This window comes from Symphalangus syndactylus, chromosome 3 (genome assembly GCF_028878055.3).
Source record: "Symphalangus syndactylus isolate Jambi chromosome 3, NHGRI_mSymSyn1-v2.1_pri, whole genome shotgun sequence".
In the NCBI taxonomy this organism is placed as follows: Eukaryota; Metazoa; Chordata; class Mammalia; order Primates; family Hylobatidae; genus Symphalangus; species Symphalangus syndactylus.
In genome coordinates, this window is record NC_072425.2 from 137449219 (window position 1) to 137472061 (window position 22843).

Genomic DNA, 22843 nt, shown 5'->3' on the forward strand with positions numbered 1-22843 from the left:
TTGGGCACCAAACAAAAAAAAAAATTCAGAAAAATCCCTGAGTCCATCCCATGCTGTGCTGGGAGCTTCATCTTCTTTTTTAATTGCAATTTAAACTATTTACTGCTACAAGAGGGTTGTGGTAAAGCAGAATTTCTTATACTGTGCAGGTGGGCATGTAAATTGGTTTAAACTTACAGAAAGTAACTTGACAATATAGTTCAAAAGCCTAAGAAAAGTTTAAACTTTTTGAATTAGTAATGCCAATTTTGGTATATATCTCAAGACGTTAAGGATATACAGTTTTAGCTGTCAGTTTTATACAAAGAGGTCACCCACACCATTATTTTAGTAGGGGCAAAGAGGAACCAATGTAAGTCTGGTGCCTCTGAAGAGGTGGACCTAGAAACTGGGATGACAAGGAACTCCCAGGGGACTGCTGTTAATAAATTACTTTATGTCATTTGATAAAATATATGTAAGCATTAAAGACATTTTCAAGTAAACCTTAGTGAGGAAATTGTTCATGATCTGTGAAAAGTATGAGATAAAACTTCAAATATAATGCCAGTTACATTTAAAAAAAACATTCATATGATGCTTTTAAAAAGACTTCTAGGACATGTACCACTTTTTTTTTTTGAGCCAGGTCCCACTTTGTTGCCTAGGCTTGAGTGTGGTGGACACGATCACCGCTCACTGTAGTCTCAGCCTCTCAAGTAGCTGATACTACAGGCACACACCACCACGCTCAGCTAATTTTTTAATTTTGTGTAGAGATGAGCTCTCACTGTGTTGCCCAGGCTGGTCTCAAACTTCTGGGCTCAAGTGATTCTCCCACATTGGCCTCCCGAAATGGTGGGATTATAGGCATGAGCCACTGAACCTGGCATGTACTACTTTTTAAGTGTTTCTGGGTTGTGAGATTATAGATGAATTTTGTTTTATTCTTCACACTCATATGTTGTTTTCTAGGCTGTTAACTATGAATATATATATATATATATTGCCTTTGTCATGAGAGACACTTTTGTTTTTAAGTGAAACCTCTGTTTAATTTTTATTTATTTATTTGATCTTTATTTTAATGAAAAGGTAACTATGCTGGTAAGCTGACAGATGATTGGTAGGAATAATTCTTGAGACTAGGAATGCAAATGAAAGACTGCTGGGAGACACGAGAAGCTCCTGAACTACAGCAGTGGTGATAGGATTGAAGAGGAATATCGTGATTAGTAAGACATAGGAATAAAGGAAAAAGAAGGATCTAGGATGACTCCCAAGTTTCTGGGTGTTTAAATGTAATACATTTGAGATGAAAGTTTGGCTTTTAAAAAATATTCTTATTTGAGGAATGTTTAAATTTAGTGAGGTCATTAACAACTTCAGATTCCTCTTATACTTCAATTCTTTAAATTCTATATGTTGCCAAAGATCCCACTTCTAATTTGTTAAGGTTAACAAGAAGAAATAGATGATAAGTCTATGAAGACATGTTTCTGACATCTGTCACCCTATGGATTGCCAGTTGATAGACCTGGTTGTCTTGATAAGTATTAGCCGACTCCCCAAACAGTTTATTTGCACCACTTCTGAAGCAATAAGCTTGGTTGAAAAAGGGCACCTCCCAAGTAGGGAAGGACAATTTTTAGGTCAAATTATAGAAATTGCCTGTATCCCTGTTAACACTTCCAACACCAACAAAAAAATAGACAGGAAAAATGACCCTACCAGCTAATTCTCCATTATAAGACTTTGAAGAAAAGGTTCCATTAAAAACAGAAAAGAGGCTAGGCATGGTGGCTCATACCTGTAATCTTAACACTTTGGAAGGCCAAGGTGGGAGGATTGCCTGAGGTCAGGAGTTTGACACCAGCCTAGGCAGCATAACAAGACCCTGTCTCTACAGTAAATACAAAATTACTGGATGTGGTGGCATATGTCTATGGGCCCAGCTATTTGGGAGGCTGAGGTGGAAGGATTGCTTGAGCCCAGGAGTATCAGGCTGCAGTAAGCCATGATTGCGCTATTGCACTCCAGCTTGGTGACAGAGTGAGACCCTGTCTCAAAAAAATAAAACCACAAAACAAGGAATCTTTCTTGAGGACCCAAATTTGATTTAAATTTAGATGTACTATCTGCTTTGCGAGAGTTACTTTATTATTATTTAGTAGAGACAGAGTCTCACTATGTTGCCCAGGCTGGTCTCCAACTTCTGGCCCCAAGCGGTCCTCCCACCTTGGCCTCCCAAAGTGCTGGGGTTACAGGCATGAGCCACCAACCCTGGCCTTAAGTTATTTTTTTGATTTTTTCATGACATGCTGTGGGCAGTAAAATAATACAGTGGGTGATCTGTTATTGCAATTCAAATACGGAGTTGCTTTTTCTTCCACAAAAGTATTGGCTGATTTCTTTCTTTTTCTGGCTGTGAGCAACAGGTAAATTAACATGACCATGGTCTGTCCTCAACGTTTTGACTCAGATTTCTTAATTTGAACTTTTCCATCTTCTCTACTCCAAGATCACATGACAACATCCAACATCGGTGGATAGAAATAATTAGAGGCTGGATGAGGTGGCTCACACCTGTAATCTCAGCACTTTGAGAGGTCGAGGTGGGCAGATCATTTGAGGTCTGGAGTTCGAGACCAGCCTAGCCAACATGGTGAAACCCCATCTGTACCAAAAATATAAAAAATTAGCTGGACATGGTGGCACACGCCTGCAATCCCAGCTACTTGGGAGGCTGAGGCAGGAGAATCGCTTGAACCCGAGAGGCGGAGGTTGCAGTGAGCCCAGATTGTGTCACTGCACTCCAGCCTGGGTGACAGAGTGAGACTCCATCTAAAAAAAAAAAAAAAAAAAAGAAATAATTAGAAAAAGAAATTTAATAAGTCACTGCTATACTGGCAAAGAAGGGTTGAGTAGTTTTAAGAAGCTTAGTTGCTGTCCAACAATCTTATTGCATCTGATTCTTTTGGTGCTTGCTTACTCAGGTAGGGATCACACAGCATGGGAAGGAAAGAGCAGATCTGTGATTCTGTTGTTTACATCTCAGAATTGTAGTATGTGAATAGTTTTGAAATTTTTCTTATAGTTTTGGGAGAAACTTGTTAATGGAAGTTTTAAGGATTATAGGACAGCACAAAATAATTTCTCTTGTTTAGATACTTTTAATAATAAAAAAATCTGTTAGGATACTTTTTCTTTTTTTTTTTTTTTGAGATGGAATCTCGCTCTGTTGCCCAGGCTGGAGTACAGTGGCGCGATCTTGGCTCACTGCAACCTCCGCCTCCTGGGTTCAAGCGATTCTTCTGCCTCAGCCTCCTGAGTAGCTGGGATTACAGGTGCATGCCACCATGCCTGGCTATTTTTTGTATTTTTAGTAGAGATGGGGTTTCACCATGGTGGTCAGGCTGGCCTCAAACTCCTGACCTCATGATCTGCCCACCTTGGCCTCCCAAAGTGCTGGGATTACAGGCGTGAGCCACCACGCCCGGCCTAGAATACTTTTTAAATGATAAAATAGCTGAGTGCAGTGGCTCATGCCTGTAATCCCAACACTTTGGGAGGCTGAGGCATGAAGATTGCTTAAGGCCAGGTGTTTGGGACTAGCCCTGGCAACGTAGTGAGACCCTGTCTCTACAAAGTAATTTCAAAATTAGCTGAGAGTGGTGGCACACACCTGTAGTTCCCGTCGTTTGGGAGGTTGAGTTGGGAGGATTGCTTGAGCCTGGGAGGTCGAGGCTACAGTGACCTGTGATCTTGCCACTGCACCCCAGCCTGGGTGATGGAGCAAGACCTCGTCTCAAAAATAAATAAATAAAAGATAAAATAAGACTGAAAGATTTCATTATGGGATAGAGAAGAAAACTTATATGGTCTTTAAGATAATATTCTTGTATTTGAGTGGCCTCTTTTTTTGAGACAGGGTCTCACTCTATTGCTTTGGTTGGGCCACAGCGGCATGATCTTGGCTCACTGCAGCCTGGACCTCCTGGGCTCAAGAATCCTCCCGCCTCATTGTCCATACTGTCTAGCTATCTCCATGGTAACAATATCATCTTATATCATGACTATTGACTAAAATCCTTAGTAGCTGGGACTACAGGCACATGCTACAATGTCTGGCTAATTTTTTAATTCGTTTGTAGAGATGGGGGTCTCCCTGTGTTGCCGAGGCTGGTCTCAAACTCCAGGCCTCAAGAGATCCTCCCACCTTGGACTCCCAAAGTGCTGGGATTACAGGCGTGAGCCACCATGCCTGGCCTGAGTAGCCTTTCTATTACAGGGAATCGGCATTTGTTTATTACCTGGTATGTTCTAAGTATCAGGCTGTGTACTTACCTCACTTAATCCTGACAGCATTCCTATAAAGCAGATACGTAACAATTATTTGTGAGGAAATTAAGGTTCAGTGACTTTCAGTAAACTTGCTCATGGTCACACAATCCATTGAGTGCTTGTGCCAGGTTTTGATCTCTGACTAATACCAAAATTTTTTGGTATGTATGTTTTTTTATGTATGTTTCTCTTTTAGAAAGATTTTATTTTTTTAATTTTAATTTTTTAACTTTTAGGTTCAAGGTACATGTGCAGGTTTGTTATATCGGTAAACTCTTGTCATGGGGGTTTGTTGTACAGATTATTTTGTCACCCAGTTACTAAGCCTAGTACCCAAAAGTTATTTTTTCTGCCCCCTCCCTCCTTTCACCCTCCACCCTCAAATAGGCCCCAGTGTCTATTGTTCCCTGGAAAGATTTCGTAAGTAAATGTCATCTAGCCCTTAAATTATTTTTGTTTGCCAGCATTTATAATATAGGTGGTCATTCTTCAGCTGCTGAAACAGAATTGGTTTTGTCCTTAGTGTCTGGCTGTCTCCATGATAACAACATCGTCTTTCATCATGACTGCTGACTAAAGTACTATATTCTCAAATCTTTTTTTTTTTTTCTGTGACAGGGTCTTACTCTGTCCCCCAGGCTGGAGTGCAGTGGCATGATCTCAGCTCTCTGCAGCCTCTGCCTCCAGGGTTCAAGTAATTCTCCCACCTCAGCCTCCTGAGTAGCTGGGACTACAGGCGCATGCCACCACAACTGGCTAATTTTTATATTTTTAGTAGAGATGGGGTTTCACCATGTTGGCCAGGCTGGTCTTGAACTCCTGACCTCAAGAAATCTGCCTGCCTTGGCATCCCAAAGTGCTGGGATTACAGGCGTGAGCCATCCCGCTTGGCCAGATCTTTTGTTTTTAATTGAAAACTTAAATTTCAGAGATAAAGGAGAGCTATTTCAGAACTGTTGTTTATTGGTAAGTTTTAGAGAGAGAAAGTCAGTGAACTGGTGGTATAAGCCATTTAATCATTATGTTTATCATTTTATAGAGACTAATTGGAGTAATGCGGTTTCAACAGAAGTAGTTTATTTTGGGGTATACAAGAATTTTTCTTTAAGCTAATTAATTCTAAATTAAAAAAAGGAAAAAATCTGAGAAGCTTGCTCTCTCAGTGTCACTACACAGAAGTCTCAATGTAGCTGCAACATCTGATTTTTAAATTTTCTTTTTTTTGTCTTATACTTGGAATATTTCACAATAAAGTAAAAAGAAAATAATATACATCCATGTACCTACTACTTAGCATTATCTTTTTGGGGGATGAGGTAAACAAATAAAAATTAGAGATGAAGTCGAGGCTCTCCTGGGTATTTTCCCCTGATCCCGTTCTCTTCTGCCCCTTTCCAGAAGTAAACATCATCGTAAATTTGGTGTTTGTTGCTCTCATGCATGTTTTTATACTTTGGCTATATGTTATGTATCTTCAAACATTATGGAAATTTTTGCAGATTTTTAAACTTCCTAACATTTGAATTCATGTTATATATTCAGCAATGTGTTTTATTAACAAAATATCAATAAAAATTACTAATTATAACTGTTACTGTTACTAATCTATAATTAGATTGAGCTTTATTATTCCACGTGGAGAATCAGTTGTCTTGCCCCATTCATTGTGCAGTCTGTCTTTTCCCTACTGATGGGTAGCACTATCCTTGTCATACATAATGTTTCTATTATTTGTAGGTTTGTTTCTGAGCTTTCTAATCTTTTCCCCTGGTTTGACTATTTCTGTACCAACACCAAACTGTTCAGATTACTTTAGCTTCATAAGCAAAGTAAGTCTCCTTACCTTGTTTTTCTTCTTCAAAATTTTCATCGCTATTCTTTTAGCTTTTTCTTTTTCCATATGAATTTTGGGATCAGCTTGTCAGGTTCCCTTAAAAGTTTTACTTTTTTTTAACACTGTAATTGCATTGAATATTTAGTTTAGTTTGGAGAAAATAGACATATTTATGATATTGTCTTCCTATACATGAACGTGGTTTTTCCTTAGAAATTCCAGATATTCCCTTATGGTCTTCAATAGTAATTTATAATTGCATCCAAAAGTCTTAAAACTTTTTTGACTAAGCTTATTTCTAGGTACTTTATGATTTTCTCTGCTTTTAGAATGGTTGGCCAGTCTCTTTCTTTCCCTCTCCTCCTCCCTCACTTATTCTTTCCTTCCTGTTTCTTCCTTCTCATCCCGCATTCCAATCTCCTTTCATTTTTTTTCTCTCTCCTTCCCTCTGTCCTTCCCTCCCTCATCACCTTTTAATTTTATATTGTTTTGGCTGACAGTTCTATTTAAGGTAGTGTGTTATAGAGAAAAGTATATGGAACTTAGAGTCAAAATTGCTGGAAATGAGTCCCTGCTTCATCCTTCAAGAATTATATGATAATTAAGTCAACTTTTCTGAGCCTAATTCTCCTAATCTGTAAAAGGAGAATATTTACTTTTATATTGTCTACCTCACAGAATAAAGTGAGATATGTGTGTGAGGTTTTTTCCTAATTAAAAATCAAGTGCTAAAAAGAGTTCTTTCTAGGGGAAAAAAATGCCAATTTCCCCCAACTAAAAGTATAGACATTTATTAAAACTGTATCTTTTTTTTTTTTTTTTTTTTTTTGAGACGGAGTCTCGCTCTGTTGCCCAGGCTGGAGTGCAGTGGCGCAATCTCGGCTCACTGCAAGCTCCGCCTCCCGGGTTCACGCCATTCTCCTGCCTCAGCCCCTCCAAGTAGCTGGGACTACAGGTGTTAGGGCCGGGCGCGGTGGATCACGCCTGTAATCCCAGCAATATGGGAGGCTGAGGCGGGTGGATCACCTGAGGTCGGGAGTTTGAGACCAGCCTGACCAACATGGAGAAACCCCGTCTCTACTAAAAATGCAAAATTAGCCGGGTGTGGTGGCACATGCCTGTAATCCCAGCTACTCGGGAGGCTGAGGCAGGAGAATTGCTTGAACCTGGGAGGCAGAGGTTGCTGTGAGCTGAGATTGTGCCACTGCACTCCAGCCTGGGTAACAAGAGCTAACCTCCATCTCAAAAAACAAAATACTATATCTTTAAGGAAGAATACCTTAATACATAAACCTATCATTTTGACTCTTAAAGATTATAACGCTTATACCCCACTTCCTAAAAAAGGATGTGAAATAGTTTATAGTAAAGGGCACGTGAACATACACTCACCTCAGTTAAAGATGTTAAAAATAGAACATCAAGTTATTACAGTGAGATCAGTGCAAATATGATAATTATGAGGGCTAATACAGCCATTGTAATTAAGCCTCTCTGCTTTCAGGATGCTGTGGGAATAAGGTAAATATGATTTAGTTCTATTGGTGGATGTATTTCCTCCTTGGAGACAAACCTAATTTTACTCCCATTAAATTAAAAAAATACTGTTCACCAAGGTTTCAACTCAATATTGGGAACAGTATCTGCTACAACAGTTTCATAAGTGAAAGAGCACTTTTTCAAATGGTTTTTTGAATGACCGTTACTAAAAATCGGAGGGGAAAACAGAAAGCAGCACTCACCAAAACTGATTTCTTTGGGAAAACTAAGCCAAGGTTATTTAGATAGCTTATGATCTAATTTGTCAGGCACTGAGCTGGTTTATAACCTAGAGCAGTGATGCTTTCAACATTTTTGTGTTAACACATATGAACTTTTGAATACTAAAATTTTTGGTGATACGCTGAAGGCCACTAAAACTTCCAAGGGAACATTAGATAAAGTAATAGTAACTATAAGGTAACCACTAGTACAGTAAAAATGCCTTATAGTTACAAATGAATCCAAAGCGATCTCTATTTTACTTACCACTATTAAGCACTGCAGTCTGAGTTTGATTAGGACTGTTTACTCTCTGATCTCCTCTGATCTTTTTTTTTTTTTTAATTCAGGAACCAAAATATTTATATGTTCTAATATAGATATACCATCTTTAACATTGGCTTGAAATTATGTAATGCCTCTGGATTGTAGTTATTTGTGCTTCACTACACACTGTCATATACTGGCCCAGTACAAAGTTCTTTCTGACAAGCCTTTCTACCAGTGTGTTATTAAGTAGTTTGCTTTGTATAATTCAGTTCTGCTCTCAAATACATCTAGGCAAGTAACCAAAGGAATCCTTGGTTAACTTTCTGCATTTGAAAGATGTATTTATGGAAGACTGAAGCTTATTTTTTATATGGTAAGGCAGGTGCTCAGTTTTTATGGGTTTTTTTTTCCCTACAATTTTTCAACTTTTTGTAAAAAGCAGGCAGGATTTATGATAAGATAGCCTGAGTTCAGATCCAGGCTCTACCATTTGTTAGCTGAACAACCTTGGAAAAGTTATATAGCTTCTCTACCTTAGCTTTTGTCTCTTTATCCCCAATATCTCTTATCATATCTACTTCATAGGACTTCAGATGTGAAGTTTTTTAAAAATTATCAAACTGTAACTTATTGATAATTTTCTGCTTAAGGTCTCTCTAACTGAGGAACCTACCCCTAGAATTAAAAATAAATGCACAAAATAAGCTATTAATAATAAATGTTGAAAAAAGGTATTCCATAGTACCAGTATAATCTAAACTCAAACAAGATTTTTTTCTTAGAAGTAATTTTTTCTAAGTATAACAATGCTTTAAAATAACCACTATGTAAAATTTCTGACATAGATAAAAATTAGAATAGCTTAATGAACCTTCACTGACCTGTTATCAGCTTTAGTAATAAAATACAGTTTAGATTAATCCTTTTCAACCATACAAGATATAAAGTGACAAGGTCCCTCCCCTCTCCCAGTTGTTTAATATGATTTACCTGAGGTAGCCACCATTAACTTTGTTTACACAAATGAAATCACCCCATAGGTGCTGTTTTGTAGTTTGACATTTTCATTTAACAATATACTTTTTAAAATATGTTTTATTTCCATGTGAGTACCTATGTTCTGTGGCTATACAACATTCTGTTCTCTACAATGTTCTATATAATATTCCTGCAGCAAAACACAAAGAGTAAAATGAGGGATGTTTGTTTTATCCATTGCTGTGTTCCCAACACCTAGAACAGTGCCTGCACATAATAGATGCTCAATACATATTTGGTGAATGAATTAACATCTAGTTAGGAAATGTATTTCTAACTTGGAAATGTATTTCTATTATTAGTACAATATTCTGTAATTGTATAATGATTTATTTAACTAGTAGAATAATGATGGGTGGTAGGACTTTGGATTTTTTCACCTTTCTATGTTTTTTTCCCCCATATTCTCTTCAGGGAGCAACTATTATCTTGATAATGGTGGCAATTTAAGAAACTTACTTTGAGAAAATAATTAAAATATGAAAAATGGATTTTTTGTTTGTTTGTTTTTGTTTTTGAGATGGAGTTTCGCTCTTGTTGCCTGGGCTGGAGTGCAATGGCGCGATCTTGGCTCACCGCAACCTCTGCCTCCAGGGTTCAAGTGATTCCCCTGCCTCAGCTTCCTGAGTAGCTGGGATTACAGGCGTGCACCACCACGCCCGGCTAATTTTGTATTTTTAGTAGATATGGGGTTTCTCCATGTTAGTCAGATTGGGCTCAAACTCCCGACCTCAGGTGACCCGCCCACCTTGGCCTTCCAAAGTGCTGAGATTACAGGCGTGAGCCACTGCACCCGGCCAAAAAATGTATTTTTATGGACACCCATAGCTAAATGTTTTTCCATCTAGTGGCTGGTTAACCAAGCATGGTTCCTCCTGTTTCCTTTTCCTATGATCATTTCAGAGTATTAACCATTGTTCAGTGTAGGAGAGATGCTATGACTTTTAGATATGCTTTTTTTCATAAAAAGGAATTGCCTAGTTAGAATTTTTTAAAGATATCTCACAGTTCAGGAGTTTTGACATTGCTGGGGAAATTTTATCCAGGGGTACAGAAGAAACGTTCATTCATTTTTATTTAAGCACCTATAAAGAGTAGGGGGGTACTTCTGGCAATACGGTTGGGTTACTGTTTGTGGCTAAATATGTGTGTGAACATTATGACATTTGATGAAAACAACTTCATTGAGCTGCTGAGCTCTCCAGCTGATTTTTCTTCTTGGCCTTAAAGGTTTACAAGGCTAAGGATCAGTCTCCTCTGGAGTGGATGGCCTTATGGATTTTCAATATGTGTTGTGATAAAAGTGATTTTCCTCTAATACAGCATAGTACAAGTTAACTTCCAGTATGCAGAATTGACCTCGTGAATTTTAGTTTAATGATTTCAGTTCTCATGTACTTGCAAACAGAAAAAAATAAATATTTTTTAAAAACTTTTCTTTTTAAATTGTGAAAAATGTATATGATGGTTACAGCACAGATTATGCTTTTATGACTAATTCATTACATTGAGTCATACATATTAATGATTCAAATTACTAACATAGCTCTATTAAATTAAATCCACCATACAATATACAGGTATTCTGTACTTTGAAATTTCATAAATTTTTGGATATCAACTCTCAGAAGGGTATACTAGTAATTTGCATTTACCCACAAAATCTTCAGATTTGCCAACAAAATGAATGAGATTGGTATTTTCACTTTAGTTTCTCAGTGAAAATAAAGAATGGGTAGATGAATGACCCAAAGAGCTAAGAGAGAAGACTTAATTTAAACTCAAATAAACATGCCCAGAATGACCCTCTCTTTTTCTGCCCTTCCTCCTGCCACAGTTAGCCACTGTATGTCTCAGGTTTTAGGCAAAGTGAGTCTTCTTATCATGGAAACTGTGAACATTCATTAACAACTGGTTTTACTTTGAAACTTAAGCAGCAAACACCAAAGAGTGAATTGTTGGTATAATCCATGGGAGTCTTGAGATTGACGTCAGAACACCAGTACAGCTGTATAAGCATTGGGAAGTATTTTTAACATCCCTGTTAGATCATCTTTTTGACCTTTCCTTTTATGTTTTCTCTTTTTCCATTAAATGGTTAAAAAAAAGAGCTTTACAATATTTTCTACCAACACTGTAATGATATTCTTAAAAAAAGCACCCATACAATTATTTTCTTGATTCCTTTCCCCTTTGCAACTTTCCTTTACCTGTAGTGTTCCAAGTTCTGATGGGGTGGACTTTTTTTTTTTTTTTTTTTAAATAAAAAGTTTGTTTTTGAGAACAGGGCTAAATTTACCAAAAATGAGAAGCTAGAAAAGAACATATAACCCATGTGCATGCTCAGATTCCCCTATTATTAACATATTACATTTGTATGGTACATTTGTTACTGAACCAGTGTTAATATTAATTAAAGTCTGTAGTTTATTCAGATTTCCTTAGTTTTTACCTATTGTTCTTTTTCTTTCCTCAGAAACCACATTATATTTAGTTTGTCATATTCCTTAGCCTCCTCTTGGCTGTGACAGTTTCTCAGATTTTTCTTGTTCTTTATGGTTTCGACAGTTCAGATGAGTACTGGTCAGGTTTCTTGTAGGATGCCCCTATATTAGAATTTGCTTGATGTTTTTCTTACGATTTGACTGGAGTATGGGTTGTTAGAAGGAAGATCACAGAGGTAAAGTGACATCTTCATCAACTCATGCCAAGGGTACTTACTACTAACATGATATGTGACTATTGATGATGACCTCGATCACCAAAATAATGTTTATCAGATTTCTCCAGTGTAAAGTATTGGAATGTTCTGGTAGGCATATCCTAGTTAGGTGAATGGCTCTGGTAATTGCTTGGGCTTTAGTTATTAAATAAATCATCATATTGATATACTACTCTGAAATGTTAAATATTTTTTACAAATAATGTGTTCAGAGTTGAGAATTAGATTTTTTAAATGTTCAGATTGTATTTTCAAATTGTATTTTTGAAATAAAGGTTTCCTTTCCTGTCGAATTCTAAAGATTTTGTTTATCTAAGGGAACAACTCAGGTTCCTATTTTAAGTAGGAAGTTACAGAGGCTGATCAGTTTATCTGCAATTTAAATTCTAGACACTGAGACTTATTTCCTTCATTTTATCTTTTAAAAAATAGACTTTGAGATATCATTTACATATAAAATTCACCATTATATTATTGTTAATTTTTATGGGCATAAGTATTTATATTTATGGAGTACATGCAGTATTTTAAGACAGGGATACAATGCATGACAGTCACACTAAGGTAAATGGGGTATCCATTACCTCAAGCATTTATTCTTTCTTTATGTTACAAACATTCCAATTATACTCTTCTAGTTATTTTTAAATGTACAGTAAATTATGGTTGACTGTAATCACCCTGTTCTATCAAATACTACATCTTATTCTATCGAACTATATTTTTGTATCCTTTAACAATCCCAACTTCCCCAACCTCCCACTACCCTTCCCAGCCTCTGGTAAACATCTTTCTATCCCGTGAGTTCAGATGTTTTAATTTTTAGCTCCCACAAATGAATGAGAACATGTGAAGTTTGTCTTTCTGTGTCTGGCTTATTTCACTTAACATAATGACCTTCAGTTCTATTTACTTTGTTGCAAGTGACGGGATCTCATTCTTTTATATAGGTGAATAATACTCCATTGTGTATATGTACCGCATTTTCTTTATCCATTTGTCTGTTGATAGACACTTAGGTTGTTTCCAAATCTTGGCTATTGTGAATAGTGCATCAATAAAGATAGGAGTGCAGGCCTCTTCGATATACTGACTTCCTTAAGTTCACTCATTTTAAGTGTGTACTTTGATGAGCTTTGACAAGTGTGTAAACTTTTTAACCATCACAACCAGCATAATTAAGATATATAACATTTCCGTCACCCCAAAAAATTCTCTCTGCTTTCTGTCAAAATAGTTTTGCCTTTTCTACTTCATGTAAATGAAATCATATACAGTATGTAATCTTTCTGTGTCTGTCTTTTCTGTCTCTCTTTATTTTAAGACAGTCTCTCTTACCCAGGCTGGCTGGAGTACAGTGGCGCAAACACAGCTCATTGCAGACTTAATATCCTGGGCTCTAGTGATCCTCCCACCTCATACTCCCAAGTAGCTGAGACCACACAGGTGCACACCACCACACCTAGCTAATTTTTTAGTATTTTATAGAGATGGGGTCTTGCCGTGTTGCCCAGGCTGGCCTCAAACTCCTGGGCTCAAGTGATTCTCCTGCCCTGACCCCCACAAAGTGCTGGGATTACAGGCATGAGCCACTATGCCCAGCCTTTCTTCTCTTTCTTTAGGCTTAATACTTTTCAGATGCATCCAAATTGTTTCATATAATGGTAGTTTGTTCCTTTTTCTTACCATAATAGTATTACATTGTGTGAATAAATCAGTTTCTTTATCCATTGACCTGTTGGTGGAGGTTTGGATTGTTTCCAGTTTTTGGTTATTTTGAATAAATCTGAACATTTTTCTGTAAGTTTTTGTATGGCATATATTTTTCTTTCTCTTTGGTAAACATCTCAGAGTAGAATTGCTGAGTCATATGGTAAATATATGATTAACTTTTAAAAAATTATTTTATTTATTTTTTTAGAGATGGAGTCTCACTATGTTGTCCAGGCTGGTCTTGAACTTAGGGATCCTCCCACCTCACCCTCCCAAAGTGCTGGGATTACAGGCATGAGCCACCACACCTGGCCTTAATTAACTTTATAAGAAACTGCCAAATTGTTTTCCAAAGTGCCTCTGTCATTTTACATTCCCACTAGAAATGTAGAAGAGTTTTACTTGTTCTACATCCTCATCAGCACTTGGTAGTATCAGTCTTTTTAATTTTAGTCATTGTAGTGGGTGTGAATGGCATCTCACTCTACTTTTTATTTGTATTTCTCTAACGATTAATGATACTGAGGACTTTTCATTTGCTTATTGGCCTTTTGTCCTCTTTTGTGAAGTGTCTTCAAATCTTTTAAGAAGTTGGCTTGTCTTTATCTTATTGAGAGGTAAGATATGGGTCCTTTGTCAGTTACATTTAGAAAACGTTTTTCTTTCTGTTTGTGGCTTGTCCTTTTATTTCCTTAACAATGCCTTCCAAAGAGCGTAAGTTATTAATTTTGATGAAGTTCAACATATCAACTTTTTATTTTGTGTTCATGCTTCTTGGTCCCTGTCTTAAATATCTTGACTTAACCCAAGGTTGCAGAAAATGTTCTCCTTTTTCTAGAAGTTGTATAGTTTAGCTCTTATGTTTAGGCCTATGATTCATATCAAGTTAACATTTGTATATGGTGTGAGGTAAGGATTAAAGTTTGTGAGTGTTTTGGCATGTTTTCCAGCACCATTTGCAGAAAAGACTGTCCTTTTCCCATTGAATTGCTTTGGCATCTGTGTTAAAAACTTAATAGACTGTCTATGCATAGTTGTATTTATGGTTTCTTTATTATGTTCTGTTGATCAATATGCCTGTTCTTTTGTCTTTATTACCTTAGCTTTAAGTCCTTAAATAAGGTAATATAAGTCTTCCAATTTTGTTGTTTTTCTAAAAATTGTTTTGGCTCTTCCAGATCTTTGCATTTCTATATGAATGTTACAGTCAGCATGTCAATTTCTATTTACAGAAAACAGGCTGGGATTTTGTGATTGTGTTGAATCTAGATCAGAATGTGGAGAATTGACATCTTAAATTTGGTCTCCCAATCCATTGGCATAATCTCTCTCTCCATTTAAGTAGTCTTCTTTAATTTCTCTATAAACATTACATAGTTTTCAGCATACAGGGCTTGCACATGGTTTGTTAAGTTTATGTGTTTTGAGGTTATAAATAGCATTTAAAAATTAATTTTTTTTTTTTTTTTTTTTTTTTTTTTTTTTTTGAGACGGAGTCTCGCTCTGTCGCCCAGGCTGGAGTGCAGTGGCGCGATCTCGGCTCACTGCAAGCTCCGCCTCCTGGGTTCACGCCATTCTCCTGCCTCAGCCTCTCTGAGTAGCTGGGACTACAGGCGCCCGCCACGACGCCCGGCTAATTTTTTGTATTTTTAGTAGAGACGGGGTTTCACCGTGGTCTCGATCTCCTGACCTCGTGATCCGCCCGCCTCGGCCTCCCAAAGTGCTGGGATTACAAGCGTGAGCCACCGCGCCCGGCCTAAAAATTAATTTTTAATTCTTTATTGATAACATATAGAAATACAATTGATTTTTGTATGTTGATCTTACATACTGTTACTAAATTTGCTTTTTGGTGCTTTTTTAATATAGATCTTTGGAGTTTTCCATAATGTCATGTTATTAAAAAGTTTTACTTTCATTTAAAAGGTGTAAGCCTTTTATATATGTATTTTCACTGTCTTACTCATTTGGCTGAAATGTTAAAAGAAGTGGTGAAAGCAGACATGTAGACATCTTTGCATTGTTCTCAATCTTATGGAAAGCATTCAGTATTTTACCGTTAAGTATGATTTTTTTTTCCATACTCTTTATCAGTTTGGGGAAGTTACCTTCTATTCCTAGCTTGTAAGAAATTTTATAATTAACAGATATTGAATTAGTCATATGCTGTTTCTGTATCTGTTTAGATGATCATATGGCTTTTCTTTTTTCTTTTTTCTTTTAATTTGCCAGGAGGTATTTTCATCTGAGGCTTTTCTTTCTTAGACTGGTGATACAGTGAATTACATTGATTTTTGAGTGTTAAACCTACCTGGCATTCTTAGGATAAACCCCATTTGGTTTATCCTAATGGTCTCTTTATTATGTATCATGTATTATTCTTTTTATTTATTGATAGATTTGGTTTACTAATATTTTGATGATTGTTCTTGTTCTTTTGTTCCTAAGGGATATTTGTGTTTAGTTTTCTTGTAATGTCATTGCCTTGTTTTGATACTGAGACAGTGTTGGCCTCAGAAAATTTTTTGGGAAGTGTCATGTGTTTTCACTTTCATTTGTCATGTGTAGAATTGTTACCTCTTCCTTTAAATGCTTGTGATAATTCACCAGTGAAGTGAGTTTTCTTTGTGGAAATGTTTTCAACCAGCAATTAAATTCACTGCCCCCTGAGAGTACCCACTATTCTGACTTCTAGTACCATAGACTAATTAATCCTTAAACTTTTTTTGGATTAATTTTTTATTTAGAGAAAAGTTGCATAAATAACACAGAAAACTCACATAGAGTTCCCATATACCCTACACCTAGTTTTCCTTATTGCTTACATCTTACGTTATTGTGGTATATCTGTGAAAACTAAGAAACCGGCCTTAGTACATACTGTTAACTAACTTCATACTTCATTTGGATTTTTCCAGCTTTTTCATTAATGGCCTCTTTCTATTCTAGGATCAAATTTAGGATACCACATTGCTTATAGTTTTCATGTTTCCCCAGTCTCTTGGTTTGTGACAGTTTCTCAGTTTTTCCTTGTTTGTCACGACCTTGCCATCCCCGAGGACTTTGTAGAATGTCCCCCAGTCTGGGTTTTCTGCTGTTTCTCAGTATTAGACTGGGTTATGCATTTTTGGAAAGAATCCTCTTTTCCTCTCATCCGGGGTGCATGATGTCCACGTGGCATCACTGGTGATGTTAACTATGACCACTTGGTTAAGATAGTGTTTGCTAGGTTTCTTCACTATACCCTGTTTTTTGGAAACACATTACTAAGTCCAACCTGCACTTTGGGAAGGGGGAGATATCTACATATATGGTTTGAAATTGTTCTGTAAGGAAGATTTGGATCTTTCCCCACATTTATCTGTTTATTCAGTCATTTATATGAGTATGGACTCATGTATGTTTATTTTATACTTTGAGTTCTAATGCTAGGTTTCTTTTCTTTTGCTTAAATTGTTCCAACTTTGACTATTGGGAAGGTTTTCCGGTTACTGTTTATGTCCCTTTCATATGCCCCTATCCTTTTGTTTTTTGAACATCTCCTGACGTGGTACTAGAAGATGCTGCAGGCTCATCTTGTATTTTCTTTGCGCCAGCTGTAGAATCAGCCATTTGAAGGAACTAGCATTCCTTTTATTTAGGAACCAAAATGTAGTTACCAGGTGTGCTCATTGCTATTGGAGTATCGTTGCTTTTAGGCCCTCTCAGGGGACAGAGCTAGGTAATATCTGTGTGAATACTAACCCATGTATACACATACATCTCTAATTGTTTCTGTATGTATCAGTTGGCATATATGTTAAGTTAAACATGAGTTGATATTGATGTCTCTGATTATAATCCAGTACCACAAGGTTCACTCTAGTCCTCCTTTTTAATCTGTGACTCCCTTGTCTGACCATGAGAAACCTGGCCCCAGCCACCCCATTATCCATTCACTTATTTGTTCAACCTATGTACACATGAAAAGCAAATTTAGAATTATTACCCCATACCCCATGAGTACAGTATTTATGTACAGTTTCTTTTGTCATTAGCCTTACAATTTCAAGTCAAAACACCGTGTTCCAAAGTTTGTTAGGTTAGTTCCTTTTTCACCGCCCCTTCAGTGAAATTATGTCATAGATTTGTAATGCAGTTAGTTTCATTCGTTGCAATCCACATGTCATCTTGGGATCCTCTGACATTTTGGTTGATGTTAGTGGTTGTTGTTTGGTTAACATTTGTTGAAGTTCACTCTTTGTACTGTGCCGTTCTGTGGGTTCAGACAAATGCAATGGGTCATGTATTCACCACCCTAATATACAGAGCAGATCCTGCACCCTAAATGTCCCCCTGTGCATCCCCTTGTAGTCAAACCCTCTCCTCTCCTCTAGTCCCTAGCAACTACTAATTTATTTTCTGTCTCTCTACTTTTGCATTTTCCAGAGTGTTGTATAAATGGAATGATACAGTCTTTGGATTTTTCCATGTAGTAAAATACATGAAAAATCCAAAGATTGTATCAGGCTTCTTTCATGTAGTAAAATGTATTTAAGATTCATCCATGTTGTGTAAATTAATAATTCATTTGTTTTAAAACTTGTTGTAGTATTCCATCGTGTGGATGAATCATAATTTATTTTTTCATTCCCCCATTAAAGGCCATTGTAGTTGCTTTCAGTTTTTAGCATTAGGAGTAAAGCTGCTGTAAATGTCCATGGCCAGGTTTTTGCGTGGATATAAGTTTTCAAGTCCCTTGTGTAAATACCTAGGAGTGTGATTGTAGGTCATATGGTAACTCTGTGTTTAACTTTCGACTGCTTTTGTTCTTTATAGAAATGGAGTTGTGCAGTATGTGCTCTTTTTTAATCTAGCATCTTTCTTTTGAATTGTTCATGACATTTATCTGTATATTATGAGTGGTCATAATTCATTTGCATTATTAATACTGTAATGTGTGAATAAACTGCAGTTTTAAAAATCCATTCTACTGCAGATGGACATTTACATAGTTCTAGTTTGGGACTGTTACTAACAGTGCTGTTTAGGAACCTTCACGGACATGTATTTTTGTGAACATACATATACATTTCTGCCTAGTTGTGGAATTTGCTGGTTCAGCTTTAGCTGATTGTACCAAATAATTTTCTGGAGTGATTGTACCAATTTATAGTCTGATCAGCGGATGTAGTTTCTAGGTGCTTTATATCTTCATGAGTACTGTATGTATTCATTCATTCTATTTCTCTCTCTCTCATTGTGGTTTTAATTTACATTTCCTTAAAGTTGAGCACCATTTGATATGTGCATTGGTTATTTGGATATTCAGAAAAATTAAGAAAATTGTAAATTTCCTCTGGGCTCTGAAAGCATTGAGGTTTGGAATAAGGAGTGGCTTCCATTAGAAAAGGCAGTAAGGGGGCCGGGCGTGGTGGTTCACGCCTGTAATCCCAGCACTTTGGGGGCTGAGGCGGGCGGATCACGAGGTCAGGAGATTAAGACCATCCTAGCTAACACGGTGAAACCCCGTTTCTACTAAAAATACAAAAAATTAACCAGGCGTGGTGGCGGGCGCCTGTGGTCCCAGCTGCTTGAGAGGCTGAGGCAGGGGAATGGCGCAAACCCGGGAGGCAGAGCTTGCAGTGAGCAGAGATTGCACCACTGCACTCCAGCCTGGGCGACAGAGCCAGACTCTGTCTCAAAAAAAAAAGGGAAACAGTGTCTTTGGGGGAGAGCCAGGTGTTGGTGAAGGCAGCGTTTGGAGTGCATTCTGTGAAGAAGTTAAGAGTGTAGTGGTGTTTGGTTTCTTGTAGAAAGAGTCCTAGAGCAGCGATCCCCAACTTTTTTGGCACCAGGGACCGGTTTTGTTGTAGACAGTTTTTCAATGGGACTGGGAGGGTGTTTGGGGGAGGACAGGTAATGGGATGGTTTCAGGGTGATTCAAGTGCATTACGTTTATTGTCTACCTTATTTTCATTATTATTACATTGTAATGTATAATGAAATAATTATATACTCACCATAATGTAGAATCAGTGGGAACCCTGAGTTTGTTTTCTTGCAACTTGACAGTCCCATCTGTGGGTGATGGGAAACAACGACAGATCATCAAGCATTAGATTTTCATAAGGAGCGTGCAACCTAGATCCCTCTCATGTGCAGTTTGCTATAGGGTTCCTGCTCCTCTGAGAATCTAATGCTGCCACTGATCTGACAGAAGTGGGGCTCAGGTGGTAATGTGAGTGATGGGGAGCAGCTGTAAATATAGCTGAAGCTTCACTTGCTCACCTCCTGCTGTGTGGCCTGGTTCTTAACAGATCATGGACCAGTATTGTCTGTGGCCCAGGAGTTGGAGACCCCTGTCCTAGAGTACACAGTGAAAAAGTTTGATAGAGAGGGGAACAGTGGAAGATTTTGTTAGATATGTCACATGATTAATGGATGACTAAAGTTTTGTTTGGTGATCTAGGATGATAGAGATGTTGAGACATGAAATTAGTTAGCTTCAAGTTCTAAGCTGTCCTGTGTGAGAAATTGCCTCATTAGCCAACACAGGCTTTGACGTATAGGTAGCTTCGTGTTTCTTAGGATACGTGGGCTGGTCAGAAAGTGCCAAGCATCAGAGAAACATGAGGCCTCGGTATAGGTGGAGGAAGTCTAATGATAGCCACAGTCGGTAGTCTAGTCTGATTTGTTTTTAGCAAATCTAGACTATTTGCTTAATCAGTAACTACTTCTTTAGTAACTACTTACAAGGTGACTACCTTTGCCAAGTTATGTGTTCCCTGAAAGCTGATTCTTCATAGATGACTAACTGCAGTTTTGAGGTTCTGTGATTTCCTTCAAAATTCACAGAACTTTGAGCTATAATTTATGTGGATAGAGTGATTACTGGGATTTAACTTAAAATTAGATGTATTCAAATGTTTTAAGGAATATGTTTTATAAACAACATGTTTTTCATTCATTACTTATATATTGATCCCAGAAATTGTGTGCCTGCAAATTGTCAAGTTGGGTTGATGCTTCAGAAAAGGAAAGTGGAGGCTGAGTCTTCTTAGTATAGCAATGCATTTTTTAGAGCAGTGTTTGAGGCAAATTATTGTTTTAGCAAAATTACATGGCTTCTAGGGATTAGATTGTATGAGTCTGTCTCTTGTTCCTCCCTCATTCTACTGTAAGAGGCCAGGCTGCTAGTTAACAGAATGCCAGACATAATGCCTAGGGCATAGTTTGAGACCTGGGAAGATTCACAATAATCAAACACAAACAGACAGAGTAGCATGAAGAAATTTCAATCCTCTCAGTCTTGCTTACAGATTTAATTAGGCTTATTGGGGCAGAAAATATTTTTCCTCCCCCCATGTTTTAAATCTGTTTCTCCTCTACTCCCACCTCCTGTCCCAGATTCTCTTTGAAGGGGTAATACTAGCAACAAAAGGAGATTTTTTTTTTTTTTTTTTTTTTTTTTTTTTGTAAATCCTAACTTACTTGGTTTATCTGGCTTTAGGAAAAGGAGCAGTAACAACAACCGAATTTTAAGGTATTTGAGGGACTCCATTTTTTGGCACTGTATTTGGGAAATTCCCAATTTAAAAATCATACTGTATTCAAGAAGAAAATTAGGGTTTTTTTTGTGGCTTTATAATTGGATCTTTTTTGCAAGTATTTTTAATTTTATGGGAGCTATTTGGCCTGTTCTGCTAGAGAATTATCAGCCAAATCCTTGCTTTCTTTATATTCTGTATATTTTCCTGAGTGATATTCTAGGGAAATATACATGGATGCTGTTCTCTGTCTTTCCATTAGCAGCGCAGTGTTGGGCTTCGAATGATGATGGTAGATGATTGGGGGTGGGAGAAGAGGTGGGGTTTCTTCTTATCATCCCTCTTGTGGTCAGTAAAATCATCTGACAAATGCCTTTCCAGGGATGTCGAATGTATATATAAAGAAAAAGCTTAGGATTGCTAAGGGAGTGGTATTTTGGTGAGGATTTCATTTTCTTCTACTCCATGGAAACGAGCCTTTTGAGCTTTTGCTTGTCTGCTGATTTGTCCGGCGATCCAGGTAATCTACTGCAGTCTTTGTTTTCTGGGTCGTGTATAAAATGGAGCAAAATGGTAGAAAAATAGCTTCAGTGAAAGGGATGTACCTGTAACAGGAATAAAATAAAAAGGAAAAGGATATTTTTACATTGTTCATTATTATTTCTCACAACAGCTTTTAGGATTTTTATCATATTTTAAAAAACCTAATTTGACCTAAGGAAGAAAATTCCTAGTTTTGAAAATCCATGCCTTAATTGCTTAGCTTTAGAACAAAGGTTTTAACATCCAGCATTGCAAGGATATCTTTATTCGAAAGAATAGGATGCAGCATTCTTATGTTACCTTTTTAGAACTGAATTGGCATAACCTCTCTTGAATCTTAGAGGCTTTGACGTATTATTCTGTGAATTGTGATTTAATTATCTCATGCTTCAGGATGGTTGTTTCCCTTTGATACCCAAGAGACCATGGGTGGGATATAGGGGGTGGGGATTAATATTACAGTGGGGGAAGGGAATGTTTTTATAGAGTAATCTTCCTGTTTTTGCATTGGAAACTAAATTGAAATATATAATCATTGGAAAACGTGGTATCCATGGCACCAAACAATCTTATCAACTTGAATTATTTTATCCTTTGTTCAGTTTGTGGTATTTTTGCTCTTGTCAGCTAAAATGTTGGTTATAAATTTGAAGAAGCTGCCGAGTTGCTGTGATGGCACTGGAATTGCATTCTGCTTTCTTTTTCTTTCCAATTATAGCTGTAAATACAGGAACCAAGGGATGAATGTGAAAAGAAGTAATATAAAATGCTGAAGATATTTTTGATTTTCTCTTGAAAGTATTTTTCATGGTGAGAATTATTTTCTTGTGGACAGAAAGAGCTAGGACCATAATTTATGACATTAAAAAGCATTTAAGTGCTACAGACTTCCTCTATTTAGGAAAGACAGACTGAAAACATGTTGAAGCGTACTATGGAGCTTTCAGTTAATTTGATTATTTCCATCATGGTGATATGAGTTATCATACTGTTTGCCACATTTTGAAAGCCGTTTGACTCCTCAGAAGTATTAACAAATTAACAAATTCTTACTGAGCATTTACATTATGCTTGGTTCTTTAGATGTATATCAGGTTTATAGTCTAGTAG

General features: G+C 37.1%; 1 protein-coding gene across 5 annotated transcripts in view; it reads left to right on the forward strand.

Annotated features, from left to right (window-relative positions):
• The window catches only part of ARHGEF12 (Rho guanine nucleotide exchange factor 12), a 154032-nt gene that overhangs the window by 28312 nt on the left and 102877 nt on the right, over positions 1-22843 (forward strand). The window contains exon 1 of one of the 5 annotated variants that reach the window (XM_063636590.1): positions 21524-21710. The exons of the other annotated variants lie outside the window; for them this stretch is intronic. The gene's annotated coding sequence lies outside the window, so the exon portion shown is untranslated. Of the gene's footprint in view, positions 1-21523; positions 21711-22843 lie in introns of those variants that run through there. 5 annotated transcript variants of the gene reach the window in all.